The sequence below is a fragment of the Scyliorhinus torazame genome, chromosome 8 (genome assembly GCF_047496885.1).
Source record: "Scyliorhinus torazame isolate Kashiwa2021f chromosome 8, sScyTor2.1, whole genome shotgun sequence".
Taxonomy (NCBI): Eukaryota; Metazoa; Chordata; class Chondrichthyes; order Carcharhiniformes; family Scyliorhinidae; genus Scyliorhinus; species Scyliorhinus torazame.
Window position 1 is genome coordinate 208,361,223 of NC_092714.1, and position 22,116 is coordinate 208,383,338.

General features: G+C 48.4%; 1 protein-coding gene across 3 annotated transcripts in view; it reads left to right on the plus strand.

The window, feature by feature from the left end:
* The window catches only part of nfatc2a (nuclear factor of activated T cells 2a), a 246,738-nt gene that overhangs the window by 198,780 nt on the left and 25,842 nt on the right, over positions 1 to 22,116 (plus strand). The window lies entirely within an intron of this gene.

Consider the following 22,116-nt stretch of genomic DNA (forward strand, 5'->3'; position numbering starts at 1 on the left):
TTGCAGCCCACAAAGGCAAAGCGAATGGGATATACTTTTTTTTAATGATTTGTAGATTAATTTTGAGCATTGAATTGAGACCAGATTACATTCGGGGTATGTGATTTTTAAAAAAAAAAGAATGCAAAAATAGCCGATATGAGCAAAAGGAGGAAAACTGCAGTTATAACTCGGGGAGTCCCTGTCTATAGCACCCAGACAGAAATAAACTGGAGCTCTGACAAAACAACAAAAATTTAATTTTTGAGTCTGCAAAATACAGTGCACTCTTTTATAACTGCACGTATCAAATTTGTTATGATAGCAAAGTAAGCTCTATGGCAACCGTTGTAATACTCTGGTGCTGACTGCCCGGGAAGGATGGGGAAAGCCGTTGTTTGTTATTTCTGGCAGAGCTTGCTGGCTTGACTTGCTCTTATTCTGTAGGGGGACCTTTGAGAGCATTCTTTTCCACATGAGAAACTCTGCCAATCTGGCAGGATCCACCACCACCCCACCACCGCCACCACCCCCACCCCCCCCCCCCCCTCCCCCTCCCTATTTTCAGCTGTTTGCCTCCAAAATTCTGATCTCCCTAAACACAGAAGGTTTACAGTGGCAAAAGTTATTGGAAAAAATGAAACACGCAAGGGCACTTTGCAGAAATTTGTTGCATTGCTTAACAAGGCTTCCCCTCTATAAACAGCTCTTGTAAACTGCTGTGCACAGCTATCTGCTGTACCTCTTATTCACTTATTGGAGTGCCAAACATTAAACCTTTTGATCATTTTCTTCAACTCTGGACCGACCAAAGAAAAAAATAATGAGGGCTTGGTTTGCAGGTAGCCCTCAGAATTTGACATTCAGCAATTTTTGTGTTTTATTCTTTAATAAAAATCATATTGGGATTTCTGTTTAATGAGTGCTGATACTTGTAATATACTTGCCAGTTTAGGAAAGGGTTCTGTTGTGATTACTGGCAAAAAAAACTAAATAGCAACTTCGGGGATAAAAGTCTCCATCTAATTCAATCTAATGTTGGCATTGTGCTCCCATGATTGATAAGTTAATGAATGTTGTTGTACTGGAGTTGCCATGTGATAGAATGTTTTCCCTGATACCACCCACATTCCACAAGGCTCACATAATTGCTCCTCATTTCGCTATGAGTCATTAACGGTTACTGTGTCCAAAAGGTAACAAGTTTATCTAGCTTTTTGTTTATTCAGTGAAAACTCTGAATGAAATAATGTTCTTCAGTTCTGGAAGTGCGTTTTTGGAATTCTTGCAAAGATGTCAACATTTGACAATGACAGAAATGTTTTTGTATGATGGGTAACTCACAGGGCCTGGAGAGCTGCAAAAACAAACTAAACTACTGATTGTGTTACAGGTGCTGTAAGAGGAGGGACATGACCTTTTCTGTGCTGCAAAGATTTTCCAATTTGCACTTTTTTTTTAAATGTAAAAAATTGCCATTTCCTTGATGGGCTGTCAAAGTGGCTTGTGGAAAATGGAAAATTCGCACCAGCGCAACAGAGATGTCCTGGCAACAGGGCTAAAGATATGCTTAGAAAACAAAAAATGCACACTTTTATTGTTTTTTTTGTTATTTTACATCGCTCAACTAAAGTAACTGGGTTGATTTTTTTCCCCCAAATTATTAGATATACCAAGACAAAAAACTGAGGGGGTAACTTTTATGTTGACCATGATGTCATGGCAAAGATTGATATATATCTCTGGCACGTACTTGGCCAGATTGCACATTAGAGCAGTGTGAGGTCAGTGAGAAGGCAGAGTAACTGCATGGGTTTCACATGGCATGGAGACCGACTCCATTATCATATCAAAATGTTTTTTTAAACAAGCATAATAATGTTCTTATGGATGCCATGGGTTTATTTTAATCTGTGATAGCCCTAGCACCGGACTCCACATTGCCAGGAGAGCATATGATGACCAGAGGTCTGGACATGATGCCCACAATTTCCTGTTAAAATGAATAGGTAGAAAAATAGGGGATATTTAGAGAGTGTGCATAGTGTGCCCATGTGCTGGGTATATTTAATTAGTGGATGTGGAAGTTCTGCACACGTGTGTAAACACTCATGCAAAACTCTCTGCTGGATCAGAAATCGAAACCACAGGCAGATGGCGGGCGGATCTGAGGTTGGTAGCTTCACAACAATTGCACTTTTAACAATATGGGGCGGGATTCTCCGATATCGGCGCGATGTCCGCCGACCTGCGCCAAAAACGGCGCGAATCAGTCCGGCATCACGCCGCCCCAAAGGTGCGGAAGTCTCGGCATCTTGAGGGGCCGAACCCTCACCTTGAGGGGCTAGGCCAGCGCCGGACTGATTTCCGCCCCGCCAGCTGGCAGGAAAGGCCTTTGGTGCCCCGCCATCTGTCGCGAAACTGACTTTGCCATGCGGCGCATGCGCGGGAGCATCAGCAGCCGCTCACGGCATCCCCGCGCATGCGCAGTGGAGGGGGTCTCTTCCGGCTCTGCCATGGTGGAGACCATGGCGAAGGCGGAAGGAAAAGAGTGCCCCCACGGCACAGGTCCGCCCGCGGATCGGTGGGCCCCGATCGCGGGCCAGGCCACCGTGGGGGCACCCCCCGGGGCCAGATCGCCCCGTGCCCCCCCCCCCCAGGACCGCGGAGCCCGCCTGCACCGCCGAGCCCCGCCGTCCCAAAGGTGGTTCAATCCACGCCGGCTGGCGTGGGTTGACAGCGGCGGGACTTCGGCCCATCGTGGACCGGAGAATCGCCGGGGGATTCCCGCCGACCGGCGCGGCACGATTCCCGCCCCTGCCGAATCTCCGGTGGCGGAGAATTCGTGACACGACGGGGGCGGGATTCACGCCGGCCCCCGGCGATTCTCCGACCCGATGGGGGGGTCGGAGAATCGCGTCCAAGATTTCTGGGGCATTTCAGACAGGTACATAAATATTCGGTTATATAGCTTTTGAATGTTTCTTTTGGAAAACATTTTGAGTTGCAGAATACTCGAGTGGTTCAAAAAAGAACAGCAGGGAAAATTTTTCTCTGTGAATTGCAAACTACTGTGGCAAAAGAAGCAATGGCGGCATGAGGAAAAAAATATTTTTGCACAGTGATGGTTACGATCTGGACTGCACGGCCTGAGGGTGTGGTGGAGGCAGATCCAGCCATAGTTTTCAAAAGAGAATTGGGCAGTTGTTTGAAAGGAAAGGATTTTCAGGGCTGCGGTGAAAGGCAGGGGAGTGGGCCCAGCGTCGTTCTCACCGAGATCCAGCACAGTCTAGAAGGAAGACGCAGTTCCAAGATTTTCAAGTCCCAGTAAAAATCAGTAATACTGACACCAGTAATACTGGAGTTCCATTTTAAGATACCAGTTCAGGCATGTTTTACTGGTACAGGCACCCTTCATTTCTAGGTTTTTCCTTTTGGGAGCCATAGTGGGCTGAATGGTCTCCTTCTGTTCTGTATCCACTCCATGATTCAACTTATACACCTCACACAGGAAATCATCCTCATTGTTCCTTCATGTAACTCTTGTTGGCCTCGATGTTTTCATTCAGGATTTCAGGAATTTTCACATGTATTACAGCCTTCTGAAAGTTGGATGAAGCAATTGTAACCTTTATTATTAGGCTTACGTTAACACTGCAATGAAGTTACTGTGAAAATCTCCGAGTTACCACACTATGGCACCTGTTCGCAGTACACAGAGGGAGAATTTAGAATGCCCAATTCACCTAACAAGCACGTCTTTCAGGACTTGTGGGAGGAAACCAGAGCACCCGGAGGAAACCCACGCAGACACAGGGGAGAACGTGCAGACTCCGCACAGGCAGTGACACAAGTCGGGAATCGAACCCGGGACCCTGGCACTGTGAAGCAACAGTGCTAACCACTATGCTACCGTGCCGCCCATACATACAACTGCGGGGAAACAGAAAAACAAGCGTGAGCCTGGACTCAGCCGCACTCTCGCCCCTGAGTCAGAAGGTTGTGGGTCCGAAATCGCACTCCAGGGATTTAAACTTATATTCAAGACTGACTCTCGAGTGCCATACTTAGGGAGTTGTGCACTGTCAGAGGGGCTGTCTTCCAGATGAAATTTCAACCGAACCTGCTCTGATTTCTTTGATCATTAATGATTGAAAATAAAGGGAAAATGTACTACCTTTGGTGCTACATGTCAACCACCATCCATACAAAAGAAATGACTCTTTCCAGCAGGGCCAATGATAGCAAGGCAGATATTCAGTAAAGGCTGTGAATGCACTGTCAGCTTTTTGCCCGTGTACTGGAAAATTCTCAAACCACAGCAACTGACGCACAGTGACAAATGTCGTAGGGTATCTAAAAGCATGCAAACACCACCCACGAGTTCAGAATTGCTGTATGGTTTTATAGTCAAATAGCAACATTGAAAACCTCAAATCTAGGGTGGGGAATGCCAAATCTACATTACATAAGCTCTCATCTTTATGGGGGGTTGGGAAGGGAGCTGGGGTGGGGGGGGGGGGGGGGGGAGGGGGGAGATATGAGGGGGGGGATGTGTATGTTATAGTGGCTGTGAACCCTTGAAATGCAGCAACACAACAGGCCTCACAAATTTACTGACAGGAGGCCCTCTGTATTTCTTTTTCTCTATTTCTCAGCCAGCCAGATTCAGAGGCTGCCTAGTTGTAGAGTGGATAGGCCTGTGCTGGGAAGCTGCAGCCAGCGAGGAACAAGCACCACAGGGTGGTAGGGGAAGGCATCACGGAGAGGTAAATCATGGTGGAGGCTTGAGGTTGTGAGCTTGTGAGTCAGCCTGGAGGTTTGGCTGGTGTTGGGGCGTGGTGCATCAGGAGGCTGTTAGTTTGGGGAGCCAAGGTCTGTGGAGGGTGTGGGAGGGTAGCAATGGTGTTTGGTGGTGAAGAGGCTGGGGTATAATCACTCCAGCCCCTCTCATCTCTGTTCAGTTGTTAGGTTTAATGAACCCGAGGAGACCCAGGTTGCAGCATTAAATCTAAAAGGTTGTTAGAATTTGAGGCATGCAGCACAATATAACCACTAACTTGCCTTCCAAGAGCAGATTTCTCCCTGATACTCCTATACCTGCTCCATTTAAACCACAAATAGGCACTTCTGAGGCGGGGTGGTTTTCACATTTTTGTTGCTGTATTTTATAACCCCACTCGGAGATGCTACTAAAATGTGACAACATCATCGTTTGTGATATTATCTCATTAAAATAATTTACTATGCCAAGGATGGAAATTAATGTTGTTCCGTAACAATTTGCAATGCAAAATTCCATTCAAGGTAATGTCAATGGACTATGGATTTTGAACACATGGGGTTCTGTCATAGGAGTATGAATTTGCAACACAAAACCGGGTTGTGCGGTTTGTAAAATATTATGTAGACTTGTGATCAACAGTACTTGTGGGTGAAAGGGCAATTCCATCATCATGTGAAAAAAATTACAACAAGGGGTCTAGCGATGCAAACACTACCGCTATCTGAACTGTCGACCCGTGTAGGTCGTAGCTATATGCTGGGCCATAACAAATGCAGAATAGAGATTTAGCCTCCCAGGAAATTAGCGCCAACCGAAGCTAATAAACAATAGATTCATATCAACCCAATAGAGAAGTCTAAAGAGATTGTCCTGTTGATTTTCCTAATTTATCAAACAAAATAATCAATACTTACCTCATAAGATGGGCCAGCATTCAAATAGAAATTCTGAATCAGAGTGGATATGATTGTAACCTGTCGAGAATCACATCATATTCATCGGGTGGGATTTACCAGCTGTTCACGCCGGCGGGATATTCCGGTCCCGTGCCGGCACGAGGGTTTCCCGGCGACGAGAGGAGCAGCCATGGTGAAGTCCCTTGACAACGACGGGGTCGGTAAATCCCACCTCCGCCGCCAGAAAACACACGGCGGGTTGGTCAGTAAATCCCGCCCATTATTCCAATGCAAAACAAAATCACTTTTAACCAGCTTTAAATGCAAATAGAGTATAAGCTCAGTTCCACTTCATCCCCCTTATACAATGTGATGTCATATTTATTCTGGCTGTCCAGGTAAGTTCTATGCTCCAATTGAAATAATTGCCGAGTCTTGAGTCTCTCCACATAACTGCAGTTTCCTATCCAGGGCACCATCTGGCCAATGTTTTTTTAAAAACTTTAATGTCCTTTCTCTAGCTAGTACTCCAACTGTGGCCTTAGCCAGTGGTTTATATAAATATTCTTCTTTACATTTATACTCTGTGCCTCTATTTCGAAAATCCAAATGCTATGTGGCTTTTCATGGCTTCCTTGACCTGCAATTGCATTTTCAAGAAAGCATTTGAACCTTAAGTTACCTCTATATATTTATACCCTTTAATGTCTTTTCATTAAATGTATACTTAGTTTCAACTCCCAAAATGTATTACTGTAACATTTGTCGATTTTTTTAGCATTAAGGTTTACAAAAGCATAAGATTCCTTGGGTGCCAACAATCTAAGTACAAGCCATTTATTTATGTAACATATACATAGAAACATAGAAGAAAGGAGCAGGAGGAGGCCATTCGGCCCTTCGAGCCTGCTCCACCTTTTATCACGATCATCACGGTCCAACTAAATAGTCCAAGCCTGCTTTCGCCCCATAACCCTTGATTCCAAATGCCATATTCGCCTCAAGTGCCATATCTAGCCGCTTCTTTAACGTATAATGTCTTAGCCTCAACTACTTCCTGTGGTAATGAATTCCACAGGCTCACCACTCTTTGGGTGAAGAAATGTCTCCTCATCTCTGTCCTAAATGGTCTACCCCGAATCTTCAGACTATGACCCCTGGTTCTGGACACACCCACCATTGGGAACATCCTCCCTGCATCCACCCTATCTAGTGCTGATCGAATTTTATAAGTCTCTATGAGACCCCCATCATTCTTCTGAACTCCAGCGAAAACAATCCTAATCTAGTCAATTTCTCCTCATACATCAGTCCGCCATCCTTGGAATCAGTCTGGTAAACCTTTGCTGCACACCCTCGAGAGCAAGAACATCCTTCTTCAGAAAAGAAGACCAAAACTACGCATAATATTCTAGGTGTGGCCTCACCAAGGCCCTGTATAATTGCAACAACACATCCCTGCTCCTGTACTCAAAACCTCTTGCAATGAAGGCCAACATATCATTAGCCTTCTTTACTGTCTGCTGTACCTACATGCTTACCTTCGGCGACGGATGCACAAGGACATACAGGTCCCACTGCACACACTCCTCTCCCAATTTTCAGCCATTCAGGTAGCAATCTGCCTTCTTGTTTTTGCTTCCAAAGTGAATAACCTCACATTTATCCAAATTATACTGCATCTTCTATTGATTTGCCCACTCACTCAACCTTTCCAGATCATGCTGTAGGATCCCTGCATCCTCATCACAGTTCACCCTCCCAGCCAACTTGATATCATCTGCAAACTTTGAGATGTTACATTTTGTTCCCTCAGCCAAATCATTAATATATATTGTGAATAGCTGTTTTGTATATAGAAATAAGAAAGAGTTTAAAATGGGTATCAGGGGCGAGATTCTCCGACCCCCCGCCGGGTCGGAGAATCGCTGGGGGCTGGCGTGAATCCCGCCCCCGCCGGTTGCCGAAGTCTCCGGCACCGGAGATTCGGCGGGGGCGGGAATCGCGCCAGTTGGCGGGCCCCCCCGCGCGATTCTCCAGCCCGGATGGGCCGAAGTCCCGCCGCTAAAATGCCTGTCCCCCCGGCGTAAATTAAACCACCTACCTTACCGGTGGGACAAGGCGGCGCGGGCGGGCTCCGGGGTCCTGGGGGGGGCGCAGGGCGATCTGGCCCCGGGTGGCCTGACCCGCGATCGGGGCCCACCGATCCGCGGGCGGGCCTGTGCCATGGGGGCACTCTTTCCCTTCCGCCTCCGCCACGGTCTCCACCATGGCGGAGGCAGAAGAGACTCCCTGCACTGCGCATGCGTGGGAAGCTGTCAGCGGCCGCTGACGCTCCCGCGCATGCGCCGCCCGGAGATGTCATTTCTGTGCCAGCTGGCGGGGCACCAAAGACCTTTTACGCCAGCTGGCGGGGAGGAAATTCGTCCGGTGCCGACCTAGCCCCTCAGGGTTGGGGCTCGGCCCCCAAAGATGCGGGACCTTTGGGGCGGCGCGATGCCCGTCTGATTTGCGCCGTTTTGGGCGCCAGTCAGCGGACATCGCGCCATTTCCGGAGAATTTCGCCCCAGATTCTATACACATGCCGACTGTGCATTATTGATTTTAGGGTTTTTTTTTATGCGTAATATCTATTACAATTCATACTGAAATTTTTCAATCAGCAAGGGTACTTTTCTGTCAACCTCAATATGTATCAGTTTCATACCTTGCTCAGGAAACCATTGCAATGCCTTAAACATTGCAGGCTGCCTGCTTTTCCACTCACTGGAGCAGAATTGAGAGGTCAATCTTCTAGACAGAAGTTAATCTCCTTTCTGCTTTGAACAAAAATCACATCCTGATAATGATTTGAAAATGTTACTTTTTGTTCTTGTGTTTCTGAAGGTTACTGAAAGCTGGTGTATTACTAGATTGAGTTCAGACGTAAAAGGAAGTTTTGCAAGATTGTTCACAAATTATTCTGGATTCGCGTTTATTTAAAACTTCAACATTTTGAGCCGAGTTAATTGTGTAAAAGTATAAAGTAAATGTGTTCAATTAATGTTAATATGGTGTGATGTAGTCGAATAAGTGGAATAGTGAAATAAGTGTGAGAATGATAATGAGGGGCGGGATTATCCGACCCCCCGCCGAGTCGGAGAATCGCCGGGGGGCGGCGTGAATCCCACCCCTGCTGGTCGCCGAATTCTCCGGCACCGGAGATTCGGCGGGGTTGGGAATCGCGCCGCGCCGGTCAGCGGGTCCCCCCCGGCGATTCTCCGACCCGAGATGGGCCGAAGTCCCGCTGGTTCTATGCAGGTCCCACCGGCGTAGATTGGACTAGGTCCCTTACCGGCGGGACCTGGCGGCAGTCAGGCTCCAGTGTCCTGGGGGGGCACGGGGCGATCTGGCCCCTGGGGGTGCCCCCACAGTGGCCTGGCCCGTGATCGGGGCCCACCGATCTGCGGATGGGCCTGTGCCATGGGGGCACTCTTTTCCTACCCGCCGGCCATGTCTGCCTCCGCCATGGCTGACGCGTAGGTGAACAGCGCCCTGCGCATGCGCGGGGATGACAGCAGCAGCCACTGACGATCCCGCGCATGGGCGGACCTGCGCTGGCTGGCGGAGTCCATTCGGCCCCAGCTGACACGACGCCAAAGGCCTTCCATGCCAGCCGGCGGGGCGCCAACCACTCCGGGGTGGGCCTAGCCCCTAAAGGTGGGGAGGATTCCCCACCTTTGGGGCGGCCCGATGCCGGAGTGGTTCACGCCACCCCATCCCGCCGGGATCCCTCGCCCCGCCGGGTACGGGAGAATCCCGCCCATGGTGTGCTAATTTTGATAGTGAAGTGAGTGTATTATATAGTTTTGGTTGCAAAAAGTAACACACATAATACATTCTATTCTCACCTATACCACAGATCTTGTTCCCCATTAGCAATAGTAATAACATGAGAATGAAAATATTCTAACATTTAAAGGGCAAACCTTAGTAGGTCACACTTGCCAGTCTACATTTAGACGATGAAAAGTACCCATTTACTGCTCAAAATCTATAAATCGCTTTTTGTTCAGATAGTTGTTTCCTTATTCAACTTTAAAATGGCTGAAATTCTGGCAGAATATCATGTAGCAATTGTCTCATGTGCCCACAATAATATTTAACAAGGAAACAATATCAGTTTTCCAAACAAATTAGTCACACCAGACGCACATATTAGCAGGAACCACCAATAGAAGGATGTCCACCCTGAAAAGAATCAGAAGCTTTGCAATTTCAGACAACTATTGGGGTAGGAAGAGTGATGTGACAAATCTCCTGTATGTTCATGAAGTGAAAGGACTTTGTGAAAGGTGTTCTTCTTTTGGGTGGGCCGACTGAAAACCACATGCATGTAATGAGATGACTGCAGAACATTTGGAAGTTTAACTGTTTAGCAGAACTGCTATTGCTGGATGATCCATAGGAACCGTTTTTTTCCTGACAAGTGTGTGGTGTTGGGTGCTCTGGTGCACAGATGAGCCAACACAGTTGTATGTGGTACAACTCTATTTTATTATAACTCTTATAATACAGTTCGTTCTGGATACTCTGCACGTGCTGTCTCCCTGAGTGTGTTTGGCAATAGATGTGTCCTGGTTCTCCTCTGCAGCTAATACTGACCACCGGGGGTCGTGTCTGTGCTTTTATATCTTTCTGTCATTGGTTGTGGTGTTGTGTGTTCTGATTTGTCTGTTGGTGTGTCTATCATGATGTGTGTGTTTGAATATCATGACATCCCCCCTTTTTACAAAGATATGTGCCTACGTGGTTATAAATATAATTGTGTCGTGAGTGCATCGAAGAGTGTGTGTGTGTGTTATGTACAGCGTGTGTATATGACGTAACTATTTACATGGGGCGATGTCGGGTGCGTCACACTAACAAGGTTGTACCATAACAAAACTTGGATGCGAGAGAAAAAAAAACTTGAACATTGGTCTGGTCAGACGATATCTGGAACAATAAACAACAACAGGTTATAATACAGAAGTGTTTGACTTTTTGAACGTATGAACAGCGTTATAAGTCCAGTCTAATGGGTGACCGCCTCAAGAATGGGCTGGTCCTCAAGCCGGTTCAGCTGTGGAGATTTGGGGTCACACTGGTTCACCTTGGACTGTTGGAGGTGATGCTGTTGCCGAAGTCTCTACTTTACCATTTGTTGTACTTCGTGCAGTGCTTGGTTTTTTCATTCGTGCAAATATAACATTCAACATCTTTGTTAGTGGTGCCTTGGCTGTGGTTTGGTTCTGGTGGCGATGGAAGGGGCATGATCCGTGGCATCTCCACGAAGTCATCCTTGGGAACCAGTGGAGGATCCGGCGTGTGCGTACGGTTCAGTTGCGAGCGTGGAAGGCGGCGCAAAGCTCGCTGATTGCGCCTACGCACCAATCCATCCGCCCTGCATGCCAGGAACAAGGTGGAGTCTTTTTCTTTTTATGTTTGTGGTGGACGGCATCTTGTAGCCGATGGGTCGTCGCCATCGAAGTAGCACCATCACTAATATCATGCAAGGCGATGACTGTGCCAGATGTGGAAGTTGGCCGAGACCGTGTACGCTGGTTCCGGCCACCTGCTGTGCCGGAAGGGCGACTCCGCAGAGAAACGTCGAAGCATGTCGCCTTGGAGAGAGAATTGTTGCTCGCATCAACGTCTGGCGATGGCGCGAATTGGTGTGTCCATCTTGGACCGCCGGTGCTGGTTGCCACTGCCGACCCAGTGGGACTGCCACGCGATCCATTCCCTGTCGCCGTGGCATCCGCCGTCACCCTGAGCGTGCCATCACCGAGGCCGCGACACCGCCCGTCCGGAGCAAGGTCTGGCGTGCGCGAATCAGAGTCGGCGCTTGGCTGCTCCCAATCTGGAGTCCGGTCTGCCTTCCGTCGATGCCCCCCGTCCGGAGTCCCAACAGGTTCACTGGAGGCAGCCGAGATTCCCTGAAGCTGCACTTCTGGAGTCGGAACATGCAGGAATGCACCAACCAGTGGAGAGGGTCGAGCCATCGAGGGTGGAAGCGGTGCGCTGCCACCGCAGTCGTCAGTGGTCCCACCGTGATCGTCGAGTGCCTCGGTACGCACTAGGCGAGGTCTGTCACCTTGCACCTTTTGCATGGGAAGTGGGATGCTGTCGTCACTCGTCTCACATCCCGTGGATAGATCCTCATTAGCAGTTTGCTGTTCACTAGGGTTGGGTAAATTGTCAGAGTTTTCATCTGGTGGTGCACACCATGTCGGTGGACTGTCATTGTCTTGCCGTTGTCCTTCATTTGGGCTTTTCTTCTTTGGAATTTTAAATCTTCCCCCAGACATTGCAGAACCGTGTTTATTACCCCCAAATTCTCCCATAGGTATGGTCTCGAATATAGGATCCAATGTTTCTATCGACATTGTACTATTTTCCAAAGAACATTCCGTTTCACTTTTCTTCTCAGGTGCCTCATGTGTATCTTTGTCTAATGTACATGCCTTCATGGTCTCTGGGTCTGATTTTGCTGGGACTGGCATGGTCACAGTCTCTCTTTTACTGTTCTCAATTGCCCACCTTATACTCCCCATACATAACTGCTTAATCACTGGGGTTAGTGTGGTACAATGGATAATCGGGTCGACCTTATCTGCATCTTCACCATTAGTGGAAAGCACACTTGGTTCACTTGACACTGCTGTGGGTTTTAAATTCGTTATCTGGCTACTCGATGTCGGTGTCCTCAGGATTCTTGCTCCAATGTTCTGCTCAATAATCAGTGGAGCGTGTATAGGTTCAATGCAATTAATGTTCCCCTCAAGGTTTGAAGAGTCATTACTGACTAACTGCTGGTCTCCGAAGTTGGGATTTTGCGGTGTTGTGTTGAAGGGAGACATTTGTCCCTGCTGTAGATATGATTCAGGTTGTGTTATTTCCATTACCTGAGGATCAATGTCTTGTCCATTTTTTCGATCCGTACTAAAACACTGGCAATTCTCAGTCTGCTCCTTGCAAGTTAAACATTCAATTAATTTCGTTAGCAAATCCTCAGCATCCTTCTGTGGCCGTGCAGCATTATTAATCTCTGTTCGGCTATAATGATCCTGAAGGTCAGCGCATAAACCTTTTTTCTTCGGGCTTGGACGAGGCGATTCCTTTGGCTTGTCTTCAGTTAGGCTTGAACAGTCTTCAGCGCTGTGCCCTTCATTGTAGCATGAGAGACCGTCATGTTCATGCTGCTGTGTAGTGGAGCATGGTAGGCTGTTATAGCCTTCTTGCTGTTCACGTGAGCATGGCAGACTTGCATCGTCTGCCGCTGGTTGGTCAGGAGAGGTTGCTAGACCCTCATGGTCTTGTTCCTGCAAGGACTGCGCTCTGGAGTCTTGCGTTCCTTCCATCGTGGAGTCCGTCCACGAGCTCTCTGTGGAGGCTTGTGACACTGGAGTCACTTCTTGTTCGTGCAAGGACTGCGCTCTGGAGTCTTGCGTTGCTTCTATCGTGGAGGCTGTCCACGAGCTCTCTGTGGAGGCTTGTGACACTGGAGTCACTTCTTGTTCGTGCAAGGACTGCGCTCTGGAGTCTTGCATTTCTGCAATTGTGGAGTCTGTCCACGAGCTTGCTGTGGAAGCTTGTGACACTGGAGTCACTTCTGGTTCATGCGAGGACTGCACTCTGGAGTCTTGCATGTCTTCTTTCATAGAGTCGGGAACGTTGAGCGGGACGTGGACCACGCTCTGTGTGGCAGCAGGGCACTCTCCGTGTGCTTGCACCGCTCCCTGTCTGTTAATGTCAGGCTGCAGCATCATCCGGTACTGATAAGTTGGAACGTCATATCTGCTGGATTGAAGATCCTCAAATCCGAAAAATGAATCCGCATCTGCGTCGGATTCAATGTGGGGGCCGCCAATGTGCAACACGAAAGGTTCGTCCGAGTCATAGTCATATAGGACCACGGAGCTATCATTGGGCTCGCGAGGTCCGGAAATACTGTAAAGATCGTCATCGAAGTATTCAAGGTCAGAATCATCGGCTTGTGCGTAGGTAACTGCTTGTCGGAGGGTTCTTCGGAGGTCAAATTCATCTCCTGGGTCAATTTGCGGCACTGTGCTGTCATTCCAGGTGAGGGAAGGTTGTTTTACAGCTTTAACAGATTTTTGTTTTTTTGATTTGGGACGTTTCCCTTTTAAATTGGATTTGGGACATTTCCCTTTTAAATTGGTGCAGTCTGGGGCCTCTGACATCCTGACGCTCGGTATGTAGCACGTAGGAAGCGACTGCGCATGCTCAGATCGCTGATCCTTTACCGATGGCCGTTTTCTTGACTGCGCATGCGCAGCATCTCGCGCATGCGCAAACGAAACTTCCGGTTCTGCGCACTGCTCGCGCAACTGTGCTAGCGTTATACCTTTAGCAAGATGGCCGCCGACCTCGACCCAGCCTTCTCTCAGGCCCGGGATTTCGGCCTCTGGGAATTCGGGCTCCGGGATCCCAGCCACGAGGTGAGTACTGCAGCTTTTCTTACCTTTATGTGCCGATTGGATTGCGTTTTCTTCACAGTACTTGGAGAATTTGCCCAGGACTGCCTGGTAATCGTACCTTTGCTGCCTCCTGAAGAACCTGAACCTTCTGAATATTTCTCTTGCCCTTGTACCGGCGATGGTGAGGAGAAATTCAATTTTTTCCCTATCATCCAGGTCTTTGAGCTCAGCTGCCACCAGGAACAATTCGAACATTTGCCGGAATCGCCGCCAGTTTTCGCGGAGATCGCCGTGGCACTGGAGCGCCTGCGGAACCGGGAGCTCGTACATCATGCCTGGGCACTGCTGGTTGTCTGTGTACACTGAGGTATGCCGGCAGGTATCGATCCACTCCTGTACCATGTGGTGTTGGGTGCTCTGGTGCACAGATGAGCCAACACAGTTGTATGTGGTACAACTCTATTTTATTATAACTCTTATAATACAGTTCGTTCTGGATACTCTGCACGTGCTGTCTCCCTGAGTGTGTTTGGCAATAGATGTGTCCTGGTTCTCCTCTGCAGCTAATACTGACCACCGGGGGTCGTGTCTGTGCTTTTATATCTTTCTGTCATTGGTTGTGGTGTTGTGTGTTCTGATTTGTCTGTTGGTGTGTCTATCATGATGTGTGTGTTTGAATATCATGACAAAGTGTACCAGACAAACAATGCTAACTGCACCACCCACATTATATCCAAACTTAGTTCTGTTGGCTTATGACTCTACTGCTCAAAAACTTCCATTGACCTTTGGTCCTAACACAGTGGGCGCGATCTAACTGAATTGCAACAGAGTCGAGGGTGTTTAGCCAGGTGTTTCCCTGCACTCGCAGTACCGAGAAAGACCACGTTATCGAATGGGAGTCTGTTGCAATCCGGGGCCTCGGTAGGGACGCCCTGCTGAGACCACAGATAGTCCTGTTTCCCACACTGAAGTGCTCCGCTTGCCTGTACTCCTCAATGCAAGAGGAGATTGGGAAACCATTTTTAAATGGCATCCTGATTGTCCTTGAGAAAGCAGTGATGAGCCACCTTCTTGAACCGCTGCTGTCTTTGTGGCATAGTTTCACTCAACGTGTTGCTAAGTCGGGAATTCCAGGATTTCCATCCAGCACTGATGATGGAAGGGTGGTCTTGATGCTGTGTTGCTTGGAAAATAACTTGCAAGTGATGCTGTTCCCCTGTGCCTGCTCTCCCTATTCTTCTAGGTGGGCTTGGAAGGTGTTGTCGAAAAGCCGTTTGACACAAGGGGCGTCATTCTCCGACCCCCCGCCGGGTCGGAGAATGGCCGTTGGCCGCCGTGAATCCCGCCCCCGCCCCCGCCGAAGTCTCCGGTACCGGAGATTGGGCGGGGGCGGGAATCGTGCCGCGCCGGTTGGCGGGACCCCCCGCTCAATTCTCCGGCCCGGATGGGCCGAAGTCCCGCCCAGAAATTGGCTGTCCCGCCGGCGTAAATCAAAGCTGGTATTTACCGGCGGGACCAGGCGGCGTGGGCGGGCTCCGGGGTCCTGGGGGGGGCGCGGGGCGATCTGACCCCGGGCGGTGCCCCCACGGTGGCCTGGCCCGCGATCGGGGCCCACCGATCCGCGGGCGGGCCTGTGTCGTGGGGGCACTCTTTCCCTTCCGTCTCCGCCACGGTCTCCACCATGGCGGAGGCGGAAGAGACTCTCCCCACTGCGCATGCGCGGGAAACTGTCGGCGGCCGCTGACGCTCCCGCACATGCGCCGCATTTCCGCGCCAGCTGGCGGGGCACCAAACGCCATTTCCACCAGCTGGCGGGGTAACAAACGCCATTTCCGCCAGCTGGCGGGGCGGAAATCCCACCGGCGTCGGCCTAGCCCCTCAATATTGGGGCTTGGCCCCCAAAGATGCGGAGCATTCCGCACCTTTGGGCCGGCGCGATGCCCGTCTGATTCCGCCAGCTGGCGGAAATGGCTTTTGTTACCCCGCCAGCTGGCGGAATTGGCGTTTGGTGCCCCGCCAGCTGGCGCGGAAATGCGGCGCATGTGCGGGAGCGTCAGCGGCCACCGACAGTTTCCCGTCTTTGGCGCCAGTCGGCGGACATCGCGCCGTTGGGGGAGAATTTAGCCCAAGTTTTTTGAGTGAAGCTTGTAGAGGGTGCATCCTGTAGCCACTGTGAACCGGTGGTGAATGAGTGAATGTTTATGGTGGGGTATGGACTGCCAATCCAACAACCTGATTTGTGCTGGATGGTGTCAAGCTTATTGATTGCCATTGGAGCTTCCAGGCAGATGGAGAATATTCTATCACACTCCTGAGTTCTGCCTTGTAGATGGTGGTCAGGCTTTGGGGAGTTAGGAGATGAGTCACGCTTGCAAAATTCCCAGCTTCCAATTTGCTCTTGTAGCCACAGTATTTATGTGGCTAGTCCATTCTATATAATGTTGCTGTTGTTAATTCCAGAAATGTTGGCAGCACGCATCTGGACTGAAACAGAATTAAAATGAATAAATAAGCAAATGCTGCTTTGATACTTGAACACTGTGGCAAAGGGTGACTTCATGCAGAGTGTGAGCTGATTTCAAAGGTTCACCATTGCTCCTTCACTAAGTCAATGCCTCTGATCACTTGAATGTTTGTTTTGCCTAAGTAATTCATTGCTGACATAATGCCTTCTCTCAGAAGATTTCTGCACATATTCCAACTGTTCTTATCAGCATAAGGTAAGAAATGACCATGTTATGAATCAAGTCAATACTGTCTTTCTGTTTCTCGTTCTGTCTTGCTTCTAATGGCTTGACGTTCTTTGATTTGTATCTGCTTTAATTTTGTCACTTGGGGTCAACTTCATGCCAAGAACACGTTCTAGTAACTTTCCACAGCTGAGAAACATTTCCATTAAAAAAAAACAGTTCATGAATTGACAAACAGAAAATCACAGTTTAGCAAATTTGCATCAATTTTATGAATTGAAGGAAAGGTTTGGGGAGATTTTTATCAAGAAGCAACCAGCCTGCCACTCAATTCCTCTGGCAGAAACCCAGTCCATTTTAAGGGCAGGGCTTCAATAACATGCCACCAACCAGTTGCATGACCCAAATGGGCCTAGTGGGTGGGATTCTCCAGTCTGCCAGCCTCGTGTTTCTCGGCTGCACGCCGTTCTCTGGCATTGGGATTCTATCTTCCCGACGATTGTCAATGGGATTTCCCATTGTACCCACCCTATACCCCGCGAAACCCACTGGCAGGGGGTGCGATGCCAGCGAGAAAATTGAATCGTGACGACCAGCCAGTGGGTCAAGGGGAGTGATGTGTTGGGTGTTCTGGATCACAAACAGGTCACCAACACTTGAAGTGGTGCAACTCTATTTCATTGTAAGGTTAACTATATTAACATACTTAAACTGTGGGTAAATGCAATACCAGCTTTAACTGTTGACCCTTGCCTAGTCCTAACCAGGTGATGCACTCAGCACATGGTGAATGTCTGTGTTGCAGGCTGTGAGCTCTGTGCTCCGAGCTGTCTGCTACTAGAATGAGCGGGAACTCTCCTGTCCCCTGTCTTTATAGTGCGTGTGCTCTCACTGGTGATTGGCTGCAGTGTTGTGTATGCTGATTGGTCCCACTGCATGTCCATCAGTGTGTGTGGTGTCTGCACCATAATGTACTGGTGTATATTATGACAGGGGGGTAGAAACATATCACAGAGGGAGGGGGCCTGGCACATTAGTCTGTGTCAGCACGTCTTCCACGCATGGCTGCACAACAATACTATTAGGCTTAGCTTTTGGGGCCCTTTCCTCCAGAGAGACCGATATTACTGAGCACAAGCTCCTCCAAGTGGGCCTTCAAAATTGCACCAAGTACCAACATACACCAGAGGGCCTCAATTTGCCTGGATTAATGGGACTACTGCTTGATTCAGTTGTGTCCTTGGGCTTCCCACCCGAAGGCCCAAATTAAGATGGTGGCAGAGCAGGACTGAGGCAGCAAATCAGCCACTTCACTGTTAACTACTGCCCCATTAAATCTCTCCTTCTGTAATAAACAGAAACTGGTAGAAAAAGAAGACTCTACAGATATAAATACACTGCGGATAATGTTAGTGAATATAAGCCGAGCTCGGCTGTCAAACCCCAGTGGTTATTTTCTCTTTCACCTCTTTGCGGTTTACAAATTACTCCCAATGTAAGTGGTATGAAGCAGCTTTTAGCTATCATCCCATCCCTCTTTCAGTTTTATTCATGTGAGACTTCAAGCTAACACAATCCTGACTTAAATTCTGGAGACATTCTTTTGCCCCACATTAATTTTGGGCATGTGGTTTTGCTCAAAGTTTTGCTTATGGTGCAGGTGGGAATGTGCCAGCAAACCCGCAGCGAATGAGCACCACACTCAACTGCTACCTAATTAAGTTCATAAGCTCTCAGGAATAATGTGTCAGCAATTAATCCACAACAGTAAATAATCAGGTAATGCTCAACTCCGGCATTATGAGACTGTGGTTTAGCAGAAATGTTACAGTTTGCACAATAAGCAAAACAGCTTGAACAGAACCAAATGGCAGAAATGGAGCTGGTAATATTGCTGGTGCCTCAAGGGTGTGTCCAGGATTGGAACTGAGATGGTAAACAGCTGGAGTGGGAATGGATATTCCCATGAGAGGCTTAGGGAACCCAAAAAGCTGACTGGCAATTAGTCAAGTTATTCATTCTAAACTGGTTCTCTTTTAAATATAGTTCAGGCTATTGATTTAATTGAGATGCCTCAGGTGACAAAGGAACTTGCCTGGGTAGAATAGTGGAACCATTTCTCTTGGTGTCGGGAATCAGAACAGGAGGGTGCAATCTTAAAATGTTTGCTACGTCGTTCAGGAGGCACTGTTCATACAAAGTTTAACGGAAACCTGGAATTATTTCCCCAAAAAGCTTTGGGTGCTTGGTTAATTGAAAGATCCAAGATAGAATGATATAGGTTTTTATTAGGAGAGGGATTTGGGTTGAAGACAGATAATAATGGTACAATCTTGAGGGACAGGATGGCCACTCATTTGCTACACTCTGATGCTTGTTTGAAGTAAAATGGTTAGAGTTTTTCTAGACAGCTTCTATTCACTGTTCCTACATTCACATGTGTGAATTAGTTCAATCTCGTCAATAGGGAAGATGCTACAAGTATTTGGCTCGAGCTTTATCTGCTGTGAACAACCATAAGATGTTATGGAGGCTATTATAGTAATTGCTAAGATAGCTGTCATTACCCGCACGGGACTTAAGACAATGATTAAACGCCACTTGAACTTCGCCGAATACAAGCTCCTCCATTACAGGGGGTGTGGAACCCTAATCATGTATAGTTATCTTCTGTACAAAGTCGGCCAGTTTGGGTACCGACAGGAGAGACCCGGCTGGGATCTTTCGTGCAGTGTAAATAATAGTTATTGTAATAAAACTTTATTTTCTTTGAATAACTCAGCGTGGCCTCCTTTGTGGTCTACAAACGTAGTAAATGTCCGTCTAGCTAGTCGAACCCCTGTGGGTAGTAATCAATGCTGATGTTTTTTTACAGCAGTTTTTCCCCAAAGGTCCAGTAGTAGGGCAGCACGGTAGCATTGTGGTAGCACAATTGCTTCACAGCTCCAGGGTTCCAAGTTCGATTCCGGCTTGGGTCTCTGTCTGTGCGGAGTTTGCACATCCTCCCCGTGTGTGTGAGGGTTTCCTCCGGGTGCTCCGGTTTCCTCCCACAGTCCAAAGATGTGCAGGTTAGGTGGATTGGCCATGATAAATTGCCCTTAGTGTCCAAAATTGCCCTTAGTGTTGGGTGGGGTTACTGGGTTATGGGGATAGGATGAAGGTGTTGACCTTGGGTAGGGTGCTCTTTCCAAGAGCCGGTGCAGACTCGATGGGCCGAATGGCCTCCTTCTGCACTGTAAACTCTATGTAAATTCTATGTAGTACTCAGCTACAGGAGTTAAAGACACTACTCTTCACCTTCTCTTTGAAGTTGAACCATGGGATCTTTTATGATCACTTGAGAGAGGACTGGGCATCAGTTTAACATCTCATCCAAAAGCAGCACGCTCGGACAGTGCAAAGTCCCCATAGTATTGCACTGGCATGTCAATTTAGATTATGTGCTCAGTCTCTGTAGCAGTACTTGAACCAACAATCTTAGTACTCTGAGGTTAAGAGTGCTACCACTCTGCTCAACCAGCTCACATTGCAGTGACCCAAATTCCAAGGATTGGGGGAGGTCATTTGAATCTAAGGCTGGGCATCCATTCCTGTACCTCCACTACTGGGGCATCTGCCCTCTGGACGAGGTGGGATTTTTGGAATATCTGCATTGCTCTTCCACTGAGGATGTACATGATGCTCTACCTACTGACCTATCACAGCTATTTATTTGCTACTTTTGGACCAATTAATAATTGAATATAATTTTGTGGGATATACCCACTTCCAGAAAGAATGTGTGCCTGCTTCATATTAGTGGTGTCTGTACTTGAAGTGTATCCGGTAGGATTTCTGCGTTCCCGGTAGACATACCATAAATCCACCATGTTGGAGGTTTTTAAGGGAAAATATTAGGGGCATAAGATGATAGAAGTTAGCTTATCCAAAATTCCTTACCCCCCCCCCCCCACCCGAAAGGAAATTAAGTTTTGCATTTATATAGCACCTTTTGTGTCTATACAACCATCCCAAAGTCCTTTTTAGCCAGCTAAATACTTCTGAAGTAAAGTCATTGTTGTGATGATAATTACCAGATTTTCTTGTTTTTTTTGTTATTTCTTAAGTAATAAGGATTTGCCAGTATACCTGGGCTAACTCCTCAAAACTTCTTTGAAATAATACTGTGGGATCTTGCACTTTCACTTGAGAACAGGCAGTGCAGTACCTCCAACAGCGCCTCACTCCCTTGGTACCGTACTGGAGTTTCAGTATTGATTTTTGTACTTAAGTCCTCGGGTTGAATTAAATGAAAGGGCGGGCCCACTGCCTTCCTTCCTACCCCTGAACTGTCTCGTCAGTTATCGTGGGCTGAGGAAGACAGAAATGAACTGGCTAGACCGTTGTTTCCCCAACTTGGGGTAAAAGGGAGGAAGGAAAGGATGTCCATAGGGCCAGTCCACCCAATTTGGTACCTCCCCCTCCTCGCCTGCCTGTCCTCCAGCACCCATGCCCTTCCACCACACCACCCTTCGGTACGGTTCCAGTTCCTTTCTCTGTCAAAACTCTCTGGACTTACCTTGAAGTCCGGTATCCATAACCTTCTTCCAAGTAGCAACCACTGCTTGGTTTTGGTGCTGCTGGGGCTACTCAGCTGCCAGTCAATCAAATTGATTGGGCGGGACACCTTTTACCAGCAGAGTGGGGGTGGAAGTCTCATCTCACCTCGTTAAGGCTGCCTCCAGCGTATCATCACTGCAGGCAGCCCTTTTTAAAGTTGGCAAACATGTGAATTAGGAGCAGGAGTAGACCATTTGGCCTCTCTAGCCTGTCTCGCCATTCAATAAAGTTGTGGCTGACTTGATTATGGCCTCAACTCCACATTCCACCTACCACTAACAATGGAGTCAATCTATCACTATGGCCTAAAAATATTCAACCACACTGGGCGAGATTCTCCACTCCAGTGCCGGTTGGGAGAATCGCCTGGGCCGCCAAAATTTCCCGGGACGCCGGTCCGACGCCCTCTCGCGATTCTCCCAAGCGGCAGGAACGGCCCTATCGAGTTACGCGGGCCGCAGGCCGGAGAATCGCCGGAGACACCCAAAATGGCGATTCTCCGGCACCCCTGCTATTCTCAGGCCCGGATGGGCTGAGCGGCCAGGCCAAAACGGCGGGTTCCCCCCCCGGCACCGTCCACACCTGGTCGGTACCTTCACCGGGGGGTACCTCAAATGTGGGATGGCCCGCGATCGATGCCCACCGATCGTCGGGCTGTCCTCTCTGAAGGAGGACCTCCTTCCTTCCGCAGCCCCGCA